The sequence below is a fragment of the Lepus europaeus genome, chromosome Y, assembly GCF_033115175.1.
Source record: "Lepus europaeus isolate LE1 chromosome Y, mLepTim1.pri, whole genome shotgun sequence".
Taxonomy (NCBI): Eukaryota; Metazoa; Chordata; class Mammalia; order Lagomorpha; family Leporidae; genus Lepus; species Lepus europaeus.
Window position 1 is genome coordinate 31,995,941 of NC_084851.1, and position 16,073 is coordinate 32,012,013.

The following is a 16,073-nucleotide window of genomic DNA, read 5'->3' on the forward strand; positions in this document are numbered from 1 at the left end:
TATACCTTTCATGTTAATAAATAAATCTTTTTAAAAAGTTTCATGGCCTAAATTTAATTGATAGTCATAAGCATAACAAATGGGCATATATATAAAAACAACATACATAACTTAAAATTGCGTGGACTTTTTACTGTAATTTTCTAATCAGCTAATCAAATATCTATTCTTGTTAAAGATTTCCAAGTTAGTTATTGTTTTCACTGCAGAAGGAGAGTTGATGACAAATATAAGCAGAAATTAAATTATAAATGAGCTATCTATGTATCTCATGGACCCAGAGAAACAGTAAAATACCACAAATTAGTAGGAGAAAAGAAATAATTAAAGAGAATAAACAAAATTGAAAAAAATAGGAAAGATCAGTAAAATGAATAAATTTTTTTTCTGAAAAAAATTTTGACACAGTCACATCATTGGCCTAACTATCCAAAAAAGAAGGATATGACATAAATCAATAAAATCAGAGATGGAGAATGAAATGTAACAACAGATATAAAATTAACACACAAAAATCAATAGCCTTTGTCTACACAGAAAATGCCATGGCACAAAAGCAGCCATGTAGACCAATGGAACAGATTAGAAACTCCAGAAATCAATCCACACAAAGGAGCTAAAATCAATCTCTTGAGCAAGGACAGTATCTTCAAGAAATGTTGCTGGGAAAACTGGGGATCCATGTGGAAAAGTATAATGATACAAGATCCCTACCTTACAACTTGCACAAAAATCCACTTGTAAATCAAAGATGTAAATCTATAACCTGATAAAAACAAATTATTAGAAAAAACTGGAAAATCTGCAAGATACTGGCATAAGCAAAGACTTCTCGGAAAAGTCCTCCAAAACACAGGCAATCAAAAACAAAACTGGCAAATGGCATTACTTCAAGAAGAGAAGCTTCTGCATTGCAAAAAAAAAAAAATCAGCAAAATGAAGAGACAGCCAACAGAACGGGAGAAAATACTGGAAAGCATGCTACTGATAAAGGGTTAGTATCCAGAATCTATAAAGAGCTCAAGAAACTCAAGGGCAATGAAAGAAAAAATCCAGTTTAGAAATGGACAAGGGAGTTGAACTGTCATTTTTGAAGAAAAGAAATTCAAATGGCCAGCAGACACTTGAAAGAATGCTCAGGATCACTAGCCATCAAAAAATGCAAAATGAAACCATAATGAAGTTTCACCTCACCCCAGTTAGAATGTTCTCATACATAAATCAACAAACAATCGATGCTGGCCAGGATGTGGGGGGAAAAGTACACTAATCCACTGTTGGTGGGAATCTAACTGGTCCCTCCACTATGAACAATAGTATGGAGTTTTCTCTGAAATCTGAATATAGATCTATCATATCACCCAGTCATTCCACTCTTGCAAATTTACCCACATCAAAAAAATGAGCATATGAAAGAGTTATCTGTAATCTGATTCCATTGCAATTCAATTCACAATATCTAAGATATGGAATTAACCCAGGTGTCAATTAATTATTGACAGGATAAATAAATCATCATATACATTTATATATATTATAACATATATAAACATTATATGAAATAATATATAAAGGATAGTTTCATATTATGTGTAATATGAAGTTAATTGTGTATGTATATGTATATATATGTCTACATAAATGTGACATGCTCTGTCTCAGGTGTTACACTCAGCTGTACCTCAGTGCTGCCAACCATCACAAGAAGAAAGGCAGCCACTTCAACTACTTCTACCTAGGGTCCTGCACCTTGGTGTAGTGACTTAATCTGCCTACTATACCAACATCCCATATGGGCACCATTTTGAGGTTCAACACCTCCATTTTAGATCCAGCTCCCTGCTATTGTGCTTAGGAATGCAGTGGAATATGACCCAAGTGCTTAAACCCCTGCATGTATATGGGAGAACCAGAGGGAGACCCTGGCTCCTGGCTTCAACCTGACCCAGCTCCAACAATTGTGGACATTTGAAGATTGAACCATGGATGGCCAATGTTTCTCTGCCTCTATATCTCCTTCTTCCTACATTTGACTCTGACTTTCTTTTTTTATAGATTTTATTTATTTATTTGACAGGTAGAGTTACAGACAGTGAGAGAGAGAGGGAGAGAGACAGTGAGAAAGGTCTTCCTTCCATTGGTTCACTTCCCAAATGGGCACAATGGCCGGATCTGTGCCGATCTGAAGCTAGGAGCCAGATGCTTCTTCCAGATCTCCCATGCGGGTGCAGGGGCCCAAGCACTTAGGCCATCCTCCACTGCCCACCCAGGCCACAGCAGAGAGCTGGACTGGAAGTGGAGCAACTGGGACTAGAACTGGTGCCCATATGGGATGATGGCACCATAGGCAGAGGAGTAACCTAGTGCTCCACAGCGCCAGCCCTGACACTGACTTTCAAATTAGGGCCAATGCCATGGCTCACTTGGTTAATGCTCCACCTGCACTGCTGGCATCCCATATGGGCGCCAGGTTCTGGTCCTGGTTGCTCCTCTTCCAGTCCAGCTCTCTGCTGTGGCCCAGGAAGGCAGTGGAGGATGGCCCAAGTGCTTGGGACCTGACCTGAATGGGAGACCAGGAGAAGCACCTGGCTCCTGGCTTCAGACCGATGCAGTGCACTGGCTGTAGGGGCCATTTGGGGAGTGAACCAATGGAAGGAAGACCTTTCTTTCTGTCACTCTCTCTCTCACTGTCTATAACTCTACCTGTCAAATAAATAAAAAGAATCATTAAAAATGTTTAAAAAACCAACAAAAATCCATCCACCCCAAGAAGGTCAAATAAGTCTCTACCTAGGAAGGGTTGCTCCCGTCCACACCCCTTGGCCTTGTGGCCTCAATAAATTTCTCATTTGTTAAAAAACATATAGAATGAATGCTATGTCTGCAAAACATTTTTTTCACATGGGCAGAATAACTTTCAAAGACAAAGTATAAAGTGGGTGTTCATGCTATGCAGTAAATATTTAAATAAAGCACAGTATTTAGATTATTTTAGCAAAATTGAGTAACAATATGAAAAATAACAGTGTAACAAGCTGAAATAGGAGTATTTGGAGGAAAAATATATTCCACAACACTTTATGTAATATAGTGACCTTCTCTGTGGTACAGCAGTTAAAGACCTTTCGTGCAGCACCAGCTTCCCATATTGCCACAGGTTAGAGTGCCAGCTGCTCCATTTAAATCCAGCTCCATGCTAATGCACCATAGAAAGCATTGGAGAATGGTCCAAGTCCTTGGACCATTGCACCCATGTGAGAGACATGGAAGAATCTACTGAGGCCAGTGCCGTGGCTTAACAGGCTAATCCTCCACCTTGCAGCACCGGCACACTGGGTTCCAGTCCCGGTTGGGGCGCCGGATTCTATCCCAGTTGCCCCTCTTCCAGGCCAGCTCTCTGCTATGACCTGGGAAGGCAGTGGGAGATGCCCCAAGCCCTTGGGCCCTGCACCCACATGGGAGACCAGGAGAAGCACCTTGCTCCTGGCTTTGGATCAGTGCGATGAGCCAGTCGCAGCGGCCATTGGAGGGTGAACCAATGGCAAAAAGGAAGACCTTTCTCTCTGCCTCTCTCTCTCACTATCCACTCTGCCTGTCGAAAAAAAATTATATATAAAAAAAGAATCTACTGGCTTTGGATAGGCTCAGTTCCAGCCATTATGGCTATTTACAGATGGAAGACCTCTCTGTCTCTCTGTCTCTGTCTCTGTCTCTGTCTCTGTCTCTGTCTCTGTCTCTCTCTCTCTCTCTCTTTCTCTCTCTCTCTGTCTCTCTGTCTATACCTCTCTCTGTGCCTCTTTCATATAAGTAAAATAAATCTTTAAACAATAAATAGAATATTTTTAAATATCTTGAATCCAAGAATAATCTAACATCACTTTAGAAAATAAACTTAAAGGAATCATCTTAGCATCTAGAAATATTTTTTAAAAAATTTTTAAAACAAAGCTTAAGTTACATTCCATAAATTAAAATAAAAAGTAGACATGAGGAAATTTGTTGAAAATTAGTTAATTTCAAAACAAGAAAGATTTAAAAAGTCCTGCAGTTGTGAAGATCTATTATTATTTCTGGAAGATAAAATGAATAACTTCTGAGGAGAAATAAAAATGAGCTAACACAAAGTGACTGAAGCACAGACCATTACAATGACATTAAAATGAATATTAAAATTTCAAAAAAGTTATAACAAAATCATACCCTCTATCACAGAATTAAATAAGCATGTTAGGGGGAAGGTGTTGTGGTGCAGTGGAGTAAGCCTCCGATGGGTATACCCTCATCAAACATTGAGGTTCATGGTTAGGGTTCCATATATTTTTCTCTACTGATCCAGTTTCCTGCTCATGTATCTTGGATGCAGAAAATGATGGCCTAAATAATTGGTTTTCTGCCATCCACATGAGTGACTTAGATGGAGTTTCTAGATCCTGGCTTAGGAATTTTCAGCCCGTTACTGTGGAAATTATTTGGGTGAAGAAACACATAGAATTTCACTTCTCCCTCTCTCTTTTTTCTCTGCCCTTAAATTTAAAAAAAAAACTAAAAAAATTGACTGTGTAATAAAATACATATTGTCATCACTGTGAGAAAAATAAGCAATTTGTTAAGCAACAGTAAGGGCTGACTTTTTTGTTTAATGTGTTGAGACACCACCTTTGATGCTAGCATCCTGTATGGGCATCAGATACTCCACATCTGATCCAACTCCCAGCTAAGGACCTGGGAAAAGCAGTGAAAGATGGTGTAAGGGCTTGGATCATTACCACATATATGGGAGACAGACAAAACTCCTAGCTATCAGCCTGGAGCAGCTTTGGCTATTGCAGCCATCTGGGAGGTGAACCAGCAGAGGGGAGATTCTCTCTCTTTCTCTCTCTTTTATTTCTATCTCTTTCTCTGTCCCTCTTCCACTCCCTCCTTTCCTTCTCCCCTCTCTTTAACTCTGGTATTCAAATAAATGAAACTTTAAAAAAAGGAACAAAAAGTGAAAAAATCAATGACAAGGTGTTAAAAGTAGCCCATTGTCATTGCATTAAAAAGGGAAAACAAATGAAATCTTTTGCTGGAGGTGTAACTCAAAGATTTATGGCACCACCTACCTGAATAACAATAAAGAGAACATGACACACATATTCTATTGAAACTCTTATAAATAAAAAGTAAATTCTCATTAAAATTGAGAACAAACAAAAATTTGTTATTCAAAAGGGTGAATTATCAGAGGGCTTAAGACTTTTTCTGAAAATATGTGTGCATGATAACTTAAGGATCACTGTGAAGAAATGGGTAATCTGGTAAGAGTAATAATAGAGTGAAAACCAATTGTAAAGGCAGTTGTTGAAAAATAAATAATATTATATTTATAAAGGAAAAATAAAGGGAAGGTAAAAAATCATTTCTTTGAGAATAATAATGCAAGAGGATAGTGCATAAAAGTATTCAATTGAATATTTTAAATATCATAGGAAAATTCAAATTCCCCCAATAATTAAGCCAAAATTTAAACAAATCATCAACAAAAGGTGAATAATTTGTAACTTAAATTGGCTCTAAGATTTGTGTAAATGAAGATTGCCAGAACAACTTATAGTTTTGGTGTAAATGATGCTATCACATTGAAAAGGAATATTAGTATATATAGATAAAACATATTATCAAATAAAAACCAAAGAATTGGAAACATGAAATAAAATTATAGTCTATGTACACAATGGAATACTACTTCCATTGTGTACATAGACTATAATTAAAAGTATGTAATCCTGTTTTTTAAACAAAATGGATGCAACTAGAGACCATTATGCATAATGAAATAACCCTGTGACAAAACAGGCATTGCGACTTCTCCCCCTCCCTCGCTCTCCTTCGCCCTGAGTAATGATGCTGTCCTAGCGAGTGATGCTGTCAGAGTCCGGAGCGCAGGAGGCACCGCCTCCGCCGGGAGCGGGCCGGGGCGCCCTTCCCAGCGCCCACGCCCGCGCCCCGCTCCGCCCAGGGGTTCTTTCTCCAAGCCACAGCCGCCCGCTGGTTGATGGTGGCCAGCGGCGGCTCGGCTTCCTCTCTCGCCTCTAACTGCTCCATCGCTGGCCACGCCGCCCTCGCCTCCTGCCTTCCCGCCCTGCGCTGCCTGGAGCCGCAGGAGGTGGGGAAGGGGCGCTTCCCCGAGACCGCGCGGCCGTGGCGGTGGCGGAGGCTGGCGGGCGGCATCCCCGCGCTCTGACCACAGCCGGCGCGATGTCCACCAAGGTCAGGAAGTGCAAGGAGCAAGCGAGGGTGACCTTCTCCGCTCCGGAGGAGGAGGAGGAAGAGGGCGAGGACGAAGGCGCGGAGCCACAGCATCGTCGTCGGGGATGGAGAGGCGTCAACGGGGGGCTGGAGCCGCGCTCGTAGCCCTTGAGGCGCGAGCCGCATGGCTTCTGCCCGCCGCCCTTCTTCCCCGGGCCGGACCTGTCCATGGAGAGAAGCCCATCCCTGAGGCGCGTGACGGTGATGCGGAAGAGGGGCTGGCGCCAGGCTGTGCAGGGCCCAGCCTTCATGTTTAAGGACCGTGGCATCAGCCTCACGGCCGAGGAGGAGCGCTTCCTCAACGCGGCCAAGTATTGCAACATCCCGGTGGTGCGCAAAATGCTGGAGGAGTCCAAGACGCTGAACGCCAGCTGCGTGGACTACATGGGCCAGAACGTGCTGCACCTGGCCTTGGACAACGAGCACCTGGAGGTGACCGACCTGCTACTCAAGAAGGAGAACCTGGCGCGCATCGGCGACGCCCTGCTGCTCGCCATCAGCAAGGGCTACATGCACATCATAGAAGCCATCCTCAACCACCCCGGCTTCGCGGCCAGCAAGCACCTGATGCTGAGCCCCTGCGAGCAGGAGCTGCAGGACGACGACTTTTAGGCGTACGACGAGGACAGCACGTGCTTCTCGCCCGACATCACGCCCATCATCCTGGCGGCGCACTGCCAGAAGTACGAGGTGGTGCACATGCTGCTGCTCAAGGGCGCCAAAATCGAGCGGCCGCATGACTGCTTCTGCAAGTGCGGGGACTGCACCGAGCAGCAGAGGCATGACTCCTTCAGCCACTCGTGCTCAAGGATCAACGCCTACAAGGGGCTGGCCAGCCTGGCCTACATGTCCTTGTCCAGCGAGGACCCGGTGCTCATGGCCCTGGAGCTCAGCAAGGAGCTGGCCAAACTGGCCAATATCGAGAAGGAGTTCAAGAATGACTACTGGAAGCTCTCCATGCAATGCAAAGACTTTGTGGTGGGCGTGCTGGATCTCTGCCGAGACTCAGAAGAGATTGAAGCCATTCTGAATGGAGATCTGGAATTGGCAGAACCTCTGGAGGTGCACAGGCATAAAGCTTCATTGAGTCGTGTCAAACTTGCCATTAAGTATGAAGTCAGAAAGTTTGTGGCTCACCCCAACTGCCAGCAGCAGCTTCCGACCATCTGGTATGAGAACCTGTCCGGCCTCTGGGAGCAGACCGTGGCCATCAAGTGGTTGTGCTGGTTGTAGCCTTGGGCCTCCCGTTCCTCGCCATCGGCTACTGGATTGCAACTTGCAGCAGGCTGGGGAAAATTCTGTGAAGCCCTTCTATGAAATTTGTGGCACATGCTGCTTCTTTCATCATCTTCCTGGGCCTGCTTGTGTTCAATGCCTCAGACAGGTTTGAAGGCATCACCACGCTGCCAAATATTACCGTCATTGACTACCCCAAACAGATCTTCAGGGTGAAAACCACCCAATTCACATGGACTGAAATGCTCATTGTAGTCTGGGTTCTTGGGATGATGTGGTCTGAGTGCAAAGAGCTGTGGCTGGAAGGACTGAGGGAATACATTTTGCAGTTGTGGCATGTGCTTGACTTTGGGATGCTCTCCATCTTCATTGCTGCATTCACAGCCAGGTTTCTAGCTTTCCTTCAGGCGACAAAAGCACAGCAGTATGTGGACAGCTACGTCCAGGAGAGCGAGCTCAGTGAAGTTACCCTCCCACCAGAGATACGGTATTTCACCTATGCTAGAGATAAATGGTTCCCTTCTGACCCTCAGATCATTTCTGAAGGCCTTTATGCCATAGCTGTTGTGCTCAGCTTCTCTCAGATCGCATACATCCTCCCTGCAAATGAGAGCTTTGGCCCCTTACAGATCTCTCTCTTGGAAGGGCTGTAGAGGACATATTCAAGTTCATGATCCTCTTTATTATGGTGTTTCTGGCTTTTATGATTGGCATGTTCATACTTAATTCTTGCTACCTTGGGGCTAAAGCAAATCCTGCTTTTACCACTGTGTTTAAGACATTGTTATGGTCAATATTTGGGCTGTCTGAAGTGACTTCTGTTGTGCTCAAATACAATCACAAATTCATAGAGTGTATTGGATATGTTCTTTATGGAATATACAATGTAACTATGGTGGTTGTTTTACTCAACATGCTAATTGCTATGATTAATAGCTCCTATCAAGAAATTGAGGATGACAGTGACATAGAATGGAAGTTTGCCCGTTCAAAATTTTGGTTGTCTTATTTTGATGATGGAAAAACATTACCTCCACCTTTAAGTCTACTTCCTAGTCTAAAATCATTTGTTTATTTCATCATGCGAATCATTAACTTTTCTAAATGCAGAAGGAGAAGGCTACAGAAGGATCTAGAGATGGGAATAAGTAACTCCAAATCCAGGTTAAACCTCTTCACTCAGTCTAACTCAAGAGTTTTTGAATCATACAGTTTTAACAGCATTCTCAACCAGCCAACACGTTATCAGTAGATAATGAAAAGATTTATAAAATGATATGTTTTGAAAGCACAAGTAGACAAAGAAAATGATGAAGTTAATGAAGGTGAATTGAAAGAAATCAAGCAAGAAATCTCAAGCCTGCGTTATGAACTTTTGGAAGACAGGAGCCAAGCAACTGAAGAATTAGCCATTCTCATTCATAAACTCAGTGAGACACTGAATCCCAGCATGCTGAGATGTGAATGATGCACCCACCTGGAATCATGGCTTTGACTATAGAACAAATGTTGGCAATAATATTTCTAAGTATGAAATACTTGAAAAACAATGGTGTTAAGTTTTAGCATTAACTACCTTTACCATGTGAATCTTTAAAACTTAGGTCTTAATGATTTTCTTGTTTTATCACATGAAAATGCATTTAATTGTCTGCCTTGACATTGTAAACAATGCCATATCATTGTATTTAAAAGCCCAATATTGCATACATTTCTGATATTTTTGTTCGTTTTAGATATTATGTAATTCTTTGAACTACCTATTTGCCTCCAAGAAACTATAAAGTCCTTGGGGACAGGGACCATGTCTTATTCATCTTTGTGTCTCCAGCATCTAGAACAGTGCCTTGTACATAGTAGGTGCTCAATAAATGTTGTTGAAACCAACTGAACTGCCAATAAAATATAAATAAAAATAAAGTCATCACTATGTAGCATATCTTCCCTTGTCCAAGTGATGAAAAGATTTTTTTTAATATAGAAACTGAAGAAATTTTACAACCAACCACAACTAGGTGAGATTTTCTTGGAATTTTGGCATCAATGATAATCCTAGAACCAATGAGCCAAGTAAAGAATTTAACAAGAAATGAATTAGAAAATACAATTACATGACATATTTAACTTTTTATAGAATTATTCAAAACAACATATTAAAATTTTTTCTAAAATATGTACTGTTTGCTTTCTGTGTTAGACTTCCATTTGTTGTTTTTGAGTAATGTAAATTTTGTCAGTTGGGTGTTATGCAAGGTTGTATTCTGTAATAACCTCCTAATATCTGCCTCTGATGTTTTAATAAACAAAATAAGAGAAAAGACTGACTTCATATCTTGTCCATTAGTTTTGGGCAAGAGTTTTGAGGATTTGCTTATGGGAAGAAGTAGAAAAGAGCAGTGACTATCTAGAAAGACATGACCAGACACCACCAAGTGTGTTCTGCTTCCTTTTGAGGCATCTCTCGCCATCATCAAAGATAATTATTGACATCTTTTTTTCTTATAAAAAGTTTCCAATTCCACTTTCTGCACAGAATAGTCTGTAATGTGTCTGCATTTGACTGACTACATGACTGAGCTGAATACTGGTAATCTACAACACCTCATCATATTAATAGGTAAGGACTTTAACACTGTAAAGAGTTTTAGCAGTCTTAAAAACCATAATACTTCAAAATAGTTAGGTTCACACCAGGAAGGCTTTCCAGATATTTCAAAGGTAAAATTGAATGTTAAATGGAACTACATAAAGTTCTTTAACAATTACTTCTGAATCTCTAATTTTTTGAGAGTCAAAACAAATTTAGAACTTTACATCTTTTGCTACCATTATAGAATATTTCATTAGCTTTTGTGCTATGCTAATACTATTTGAAACACTTTTCAAATTTTATGTATTTCATGTTATGCCTCTGAACTGAATAAAATATTGAATTTTTCCATTGTTATATTACTATACTTTCTATTAAAATAGTGAAGATTAAAAAAAGGCATTGCACATTTTCTCTTATATGTTATTTAATGTAGAATACAAAATCCCATAAAAATGAAATTGACATCATGATATAACCATTGTTTATATTGTTTCTCTATATTCCTGTGGAATAAAGTTTCTTCTATTTATTTGTTGAACATTAATTACTGGTGCATTAAGTCTGTGATTGTAAAGGACATTTTATTACTTATTGCAAAAATAAAGATAAAAGGGAAGAAAGGAGAGGTGAATATGGTTGTCTTCTCAAATTGTATCTATAAACTGCATGAAAACTGTTCCTTTATAGTAATAAAAATTTAAAACTAAAATAAAATTTATTTGCCATTACTCTGAGAAGTATTGAGTAATTTTAGTTGGAACACCATATAAAAAAGAGATATGAGACATTACTCTAAAGTAGACCAATAAAAGTACATTGAAAAAGGGAAAACAAAATGTATCTCAGAAAAGACAACTCAACGGCCATATAACTTACCACAAAAATCAGATATTTTTCTTTTTAACCACAATTATTCTAAAGGAAATACGTGTGGAGAACTACTCTGTTGAGACTTTCAAAATTGAAGATAAGAGTTTCAAATAATCAGAGAAGGTAAAACTTTGTTAACTGCAAGAATGAACTATCAGAATTATCAGATGAATCTATGAGGCCTCTGAAATTGTGTCCATAATGGCTGCCAGAAAAAAATGTAGTGTTTGGATTGAGTTGATGATCTCATCATGACAAAGCTGACCAGGATGACCATGCATTCATAGTGTGGGGACTGACTTAAAGCACAAAGTTAAAGAGATAGAGGTGTTAGCTATGAACTCAAATGCAAAAGCAAATAAAAATGATGTTATGAAGTAAAATATATTATGATTACTATGAAAAAATTAGTGTCTTTTAGTAGCAATGATAGAATGACAAGAAGATAAAAAAAAACAGTTGAAAACTAGACTATTGGGGCTGGCATTGTGACACAGTGCATAAAGTCACTGCAATGCTGGCATCCCATATGGGTACCCGTTCAAGTCCTGGCTGCTCCACTTCTGATCCAGCTTTCCCTGCTGAAAAAGCAATAAATGCTGGATCAATTCTTTGGCCCCTGCATCAGTATGGGAGACCTGAAAAAAATCTGCTGGCCTATGGATTCAGTCTGGCTTGGCCCTGGCCATTACAGGTATTTAAAGAGTGAATCAGGATGGAAGATCTCTCTCTCTCTCTTCTAGTAGCTTTCTCTATCCCTCTCTCTCTCTCTTACTCTCAGGCTCACTCTCTGTCTCCTTCTAATGCTGTAACACTGACTTTCAAATAAAGTATTTTTAAAAGTGTACTATTATAATTAATGTAAAAAGAAAAATAAATGAAATTTTTTAATAAAATGTAAATCAAAGAAAACACCACCTGCCAAAATAAAAACACCAGTAAGATATCAGTATTTAGAACTAACCTACTGACATTTCTAAAAAAAAAATGTAATGTGACAGTTCCATAATCAATTACCATGAATTCTGATACTTTGAATGGGGTAATGACAAGATGCTCCTAAAATGGCTCTGAAAAATGCACAGGAAAGTTCCCAGAAAGCAGTGGAAAATGCCCCAAGTCCTTGGGCCACTGCACATGCATGGGAGACCCAGAAAAATCTCCTGGCTCCTGGCTTTGGATCAGCATTGCTCTGGCAGTTGCACTCAACTGGGGAGTGAACCAGCGGATGGAAAAACTCTCTCTCTCCTTCTGCCTCTCCTTCTCTCTCTGTGTAACTCTGACTTTCAAATAAATAAATAAATCTTTAAAAAAAGATATACTGAGGTGATAGTTACAAGAACAAACATAAAAATTAAATAAATATTGAAATCAAATTAATGTAAGAAAAAGTGATTTCAGAGAAACAATAGTAGAACAACAAGTAGATATAAATATTTGGCTGAAAAATATATGACTACAATTAACCTAAAAAGGAAAATTTGTGAAAAATACACAAAATGGAAATCAAAGATCAAATAAGTTAGCAGTGAAAATTCAAAGAAGCCAGCATCTGTACCTATTCTATTGCAACTCTCATACAGTGATAGTAAATATAGAGTCCCACCCATAAAATTCAGATAAGTTAAAAATATGTTGTATGGGAGCCAGCACCATAGTACAGCAGGTAAATATTCCATTTCTGAAACAGGTATCCCAGATTGGTGCTGGTTCCTATCCTTGGTGCTTCCTTTCTGATCCAGCTCCCAATTAATGGCCTGATAAAAGCACTGAAAGATGCAAGTGATTTGGCCACTGGCACTAGTATGGATGATGGGAAGAAACTCCTGGCTGCAGCCTGGCCCAGCCAGCCATTGCAGCAACTGATAGAATAAGCCAGCAGATGGCAGATCTCTGTCTCTCCTCTCTCTGCAACTCTTTCAAATAAGTAAATAAATCTTGGAAAAAGAAAACAAGAAAAAATGGCTTTAAGAATTCATTACACCAATAATGTGAATTATCAGGAATGCCAAGACTTCTCAAATATATATGCACAGAATGGTTGTCAGGACAACTAAAGCAATTTTTGAGTTTGTGATCTCATATTCAAAATTTAATTTGTTCACAGGTTCACAATGGAAGAGTAAACTTAGACTAGGATATTAAAAACACAGATAATAGTCATCTGAAAGATGTAACATAAAAAATGGATGTTTTCTGAAATAAAATATATTGTGATTAAGTATAAATGAATAATCCAATGGGAGATATAATAGATTGATAAAAGACATATGGAAAATTGGTGATAAACAGACTATTACAACACATTAAAAAGATAAATAAAATTTCAAAAAATATCAAAGACAATGACACCAGAATAGGCTTCAAATTCTTTAGATTTCACAATTAAGGGGAAATTTAGAGTCCAATAAACAACCATAAAATGTACAAAATATATTATCTGGATGTGGTGAATGATTACCCCAGTCTAAGGTCTCTTTGAGAAACTGTGTACTTAAACATTGCCAGGACAACTTGCAGAACTTCAAGGAAGCTGATGACCTTACAATGTAAAATCCAAGTAAGATGGCCTCCATTCCACTGGGCAAATACTGACATAAACTAGGATATTAAAGGTTCATACATGTGGTAGGTAGAATGTCAAAGAACAAAAAATTTAAATGTGCTGCAAATATTATGAATTGAAAAGCAATATATTGTCTTTACTGTGAGAAGGAATGAGTACTTTGTTAGAAAAAAATACTAATGACAGGAGATAAGAGAAGTTATCTAAAAATAGCCCATAAAATTGCATTAAATCTGTATAGGTAGTTAAATACTCAAAGACTTCAAGAAAACAAAGATTGCAGATGTTTTTAAAAATATTGTAATTATCATGAGAAGGAATGATTCATTTTGTAGGAGCTTCTTATTTAAAATGAAAAAGTAGGGATATATCTTCTGTCCTTTCAGAATTTCATTTTTCTAGTACTTAATTTAAATTTTACTTTCTTTTACAAAATATCAATCCAGAATGTGGTGGAGAAAATACTAGTCCTTTTCTACAGGCTGTTCAAACAGCACTGTTCTAACAACAATCTATAATGCATTATTAAAAATTTATTTTCATTACATAGAGAACAAATATATGAATAATTGAATAATAAAATCATTTTAAATATTAGTTTTTTTATTTGAGTTATGGGGGAGAGAGAGAGAAAGAGAAAGAGAAAGAGAAAGAGAAAGAGAAAGAGAAAGAGAAAGAGAAAGAGAAAGAGAGGAAGAAAGAGAAAGAGAGAAAGAAAGAGAAAGAGAGAAAGAAAGAGAAAGAGGTCTTCTATTCACTGGTTCACTCTGCAGAAGGCCAAAACAACTGGAGATGCACTGATCTGAAGCCAGGAGCCAGGAGATTCTTTTGGGTCTCCCACTTCTGTGCAGAGGCCCAAGCACTTGGGTCACCTTCTGTTGCTTCCCTAGGCCATAGCAGAGAGCTGAATTGGAAGTGGAGTAGCAGGAACTTGAACTGGTGCCCATATGGGATGCTGGCACTGCAGATGGCAGCTTTACCAGCTATTCCATGGTGCCAACCCCATAAACTCATTTTTAAGAAAAATACACATAAGCTTTCTGTTAAAAACTATTTGGCATTTAAATTGAGATGGAGTATGGTGCATGGAGTAAGAAAAACAAGTGTGGAAGAGAAAGAAAGTTGAGCCCAGTGGAATCTCAATGAAGGGAAAAGCTGAGAGGCTCTGGGGAAAGCCAGACCCAACATTGACTCTTCAGTTATATGTGCTTCTGTGACTTAAAGATTTCTGTCTTCACAGCCTTGAGGTGAGCACCATGGGTGGTTGGAAAATAACAATAAAGGCTGAGCCCAATACCTGAGTTTATAAGAATTTGTCCACTAGGATTGTGGTGGTGTTGTAGGTTGCTGGATGAAACTGGGACATTGGTTACTTTTGGATTTCAGATGAACAATGAAGAGCTTTTAGGGGCTGGTGCTGTGGCATAGCAGGTAAAGCTGCTACCTGCAGTGCCAGGATCCCACATGGGTGTAGATTCAAGAACCAGCTGCAACATAACAGCTCTCTGCTATGGCCTGGTAAAGCAGTAGAAGATGGTCCAAGTCCTTGGGCCCCTGCACCCATGTAGGGGACCTGGAAGAAGCTCCTGGCTCCTGGCTTTGGAGAGGCACAGCTCCAGCCATTGCAGCCATCTGGAGAGTGAACCAGGGGATGGAAGACTCTGTCCCTGTCTCTGTCTCTCTCTGACTCTCTCTCTCTCTCTCTGTCCCTCTCTCTTTCTCTCTCTCTCTCTTTCCCTTTCTCTCTGCCTCTCCTTCTCTCTCTGTGTAACTGTGACTTTCATGTAAAATAACTAAATCTTTTTTAAAAAGGGACATTTTGGTATCACACAGTGTTTAGCCAAAAGTTAAATTTAACTGGGTGCCCTGCATTTTTAGTTCCTAAATTTGGCAACACTTAAACTGGTTTACAAGAATCAGAAGCTGAGAGCTGGATGCCATGATAAGAATGTTAGTTACTGAGTGGGCAGAAACCTTGGAAAGACCTGCTACTTAAATGGAGCCTAGGCATCTTATTTACAAGTGGCTTGACTCAGAACTGATCTTTCTTTCTTCTCCAGTTTCCAGTGTTCTGGGATTTCTCACCTTTTCTTCCTCCACCCTCCTTTGTCTTCTGAAGTAAACTTTTCCTTAAATTTATTCTTGTTTTCTCAGTGTCATCCAGTATACTGAAAGGAAGCTCTTAAACTTTTTTATGTCCACATTCCATTTCTCAGAGAGCATGCAGATATGTATATTACTAAATTAATTTTATATTTTCTTGTCTTTATTTATTGTATCACTCTGGGTTCTTAATAGAGAAATTTACATTAACAAGTATAATCTCCCTTACATAGTTTACGGCAGATGTTAATCACAGCTGCAAAACATCTACACAGAGCATCAGTAACAGAATTTTGCCAAACTCAGCACAACAGTGCAACTAAGTTGGGTAAGTTGAGTTGTTGATGACAATGGTATCCTTATCAATACTGAATTCATAACATGTCCTAAAACAAACATAAGCTTCAAATAAATAAT

General features: G+C 39.3%; 1 pseudogene; it reads left to right on the top strand.

Annotated features, from left to right (window-relative positions):
- Positions 1 to 6,237: 6,237 nt before the first annotated feature.
- Positions 6,238 to 8,992, top strand: LOC133754050 (short transient receptor potential channel 3-like; annotated as a pseudogene).
- Positions 8,993 to 16,073: the final 7,081 nt, after the last annotated feature.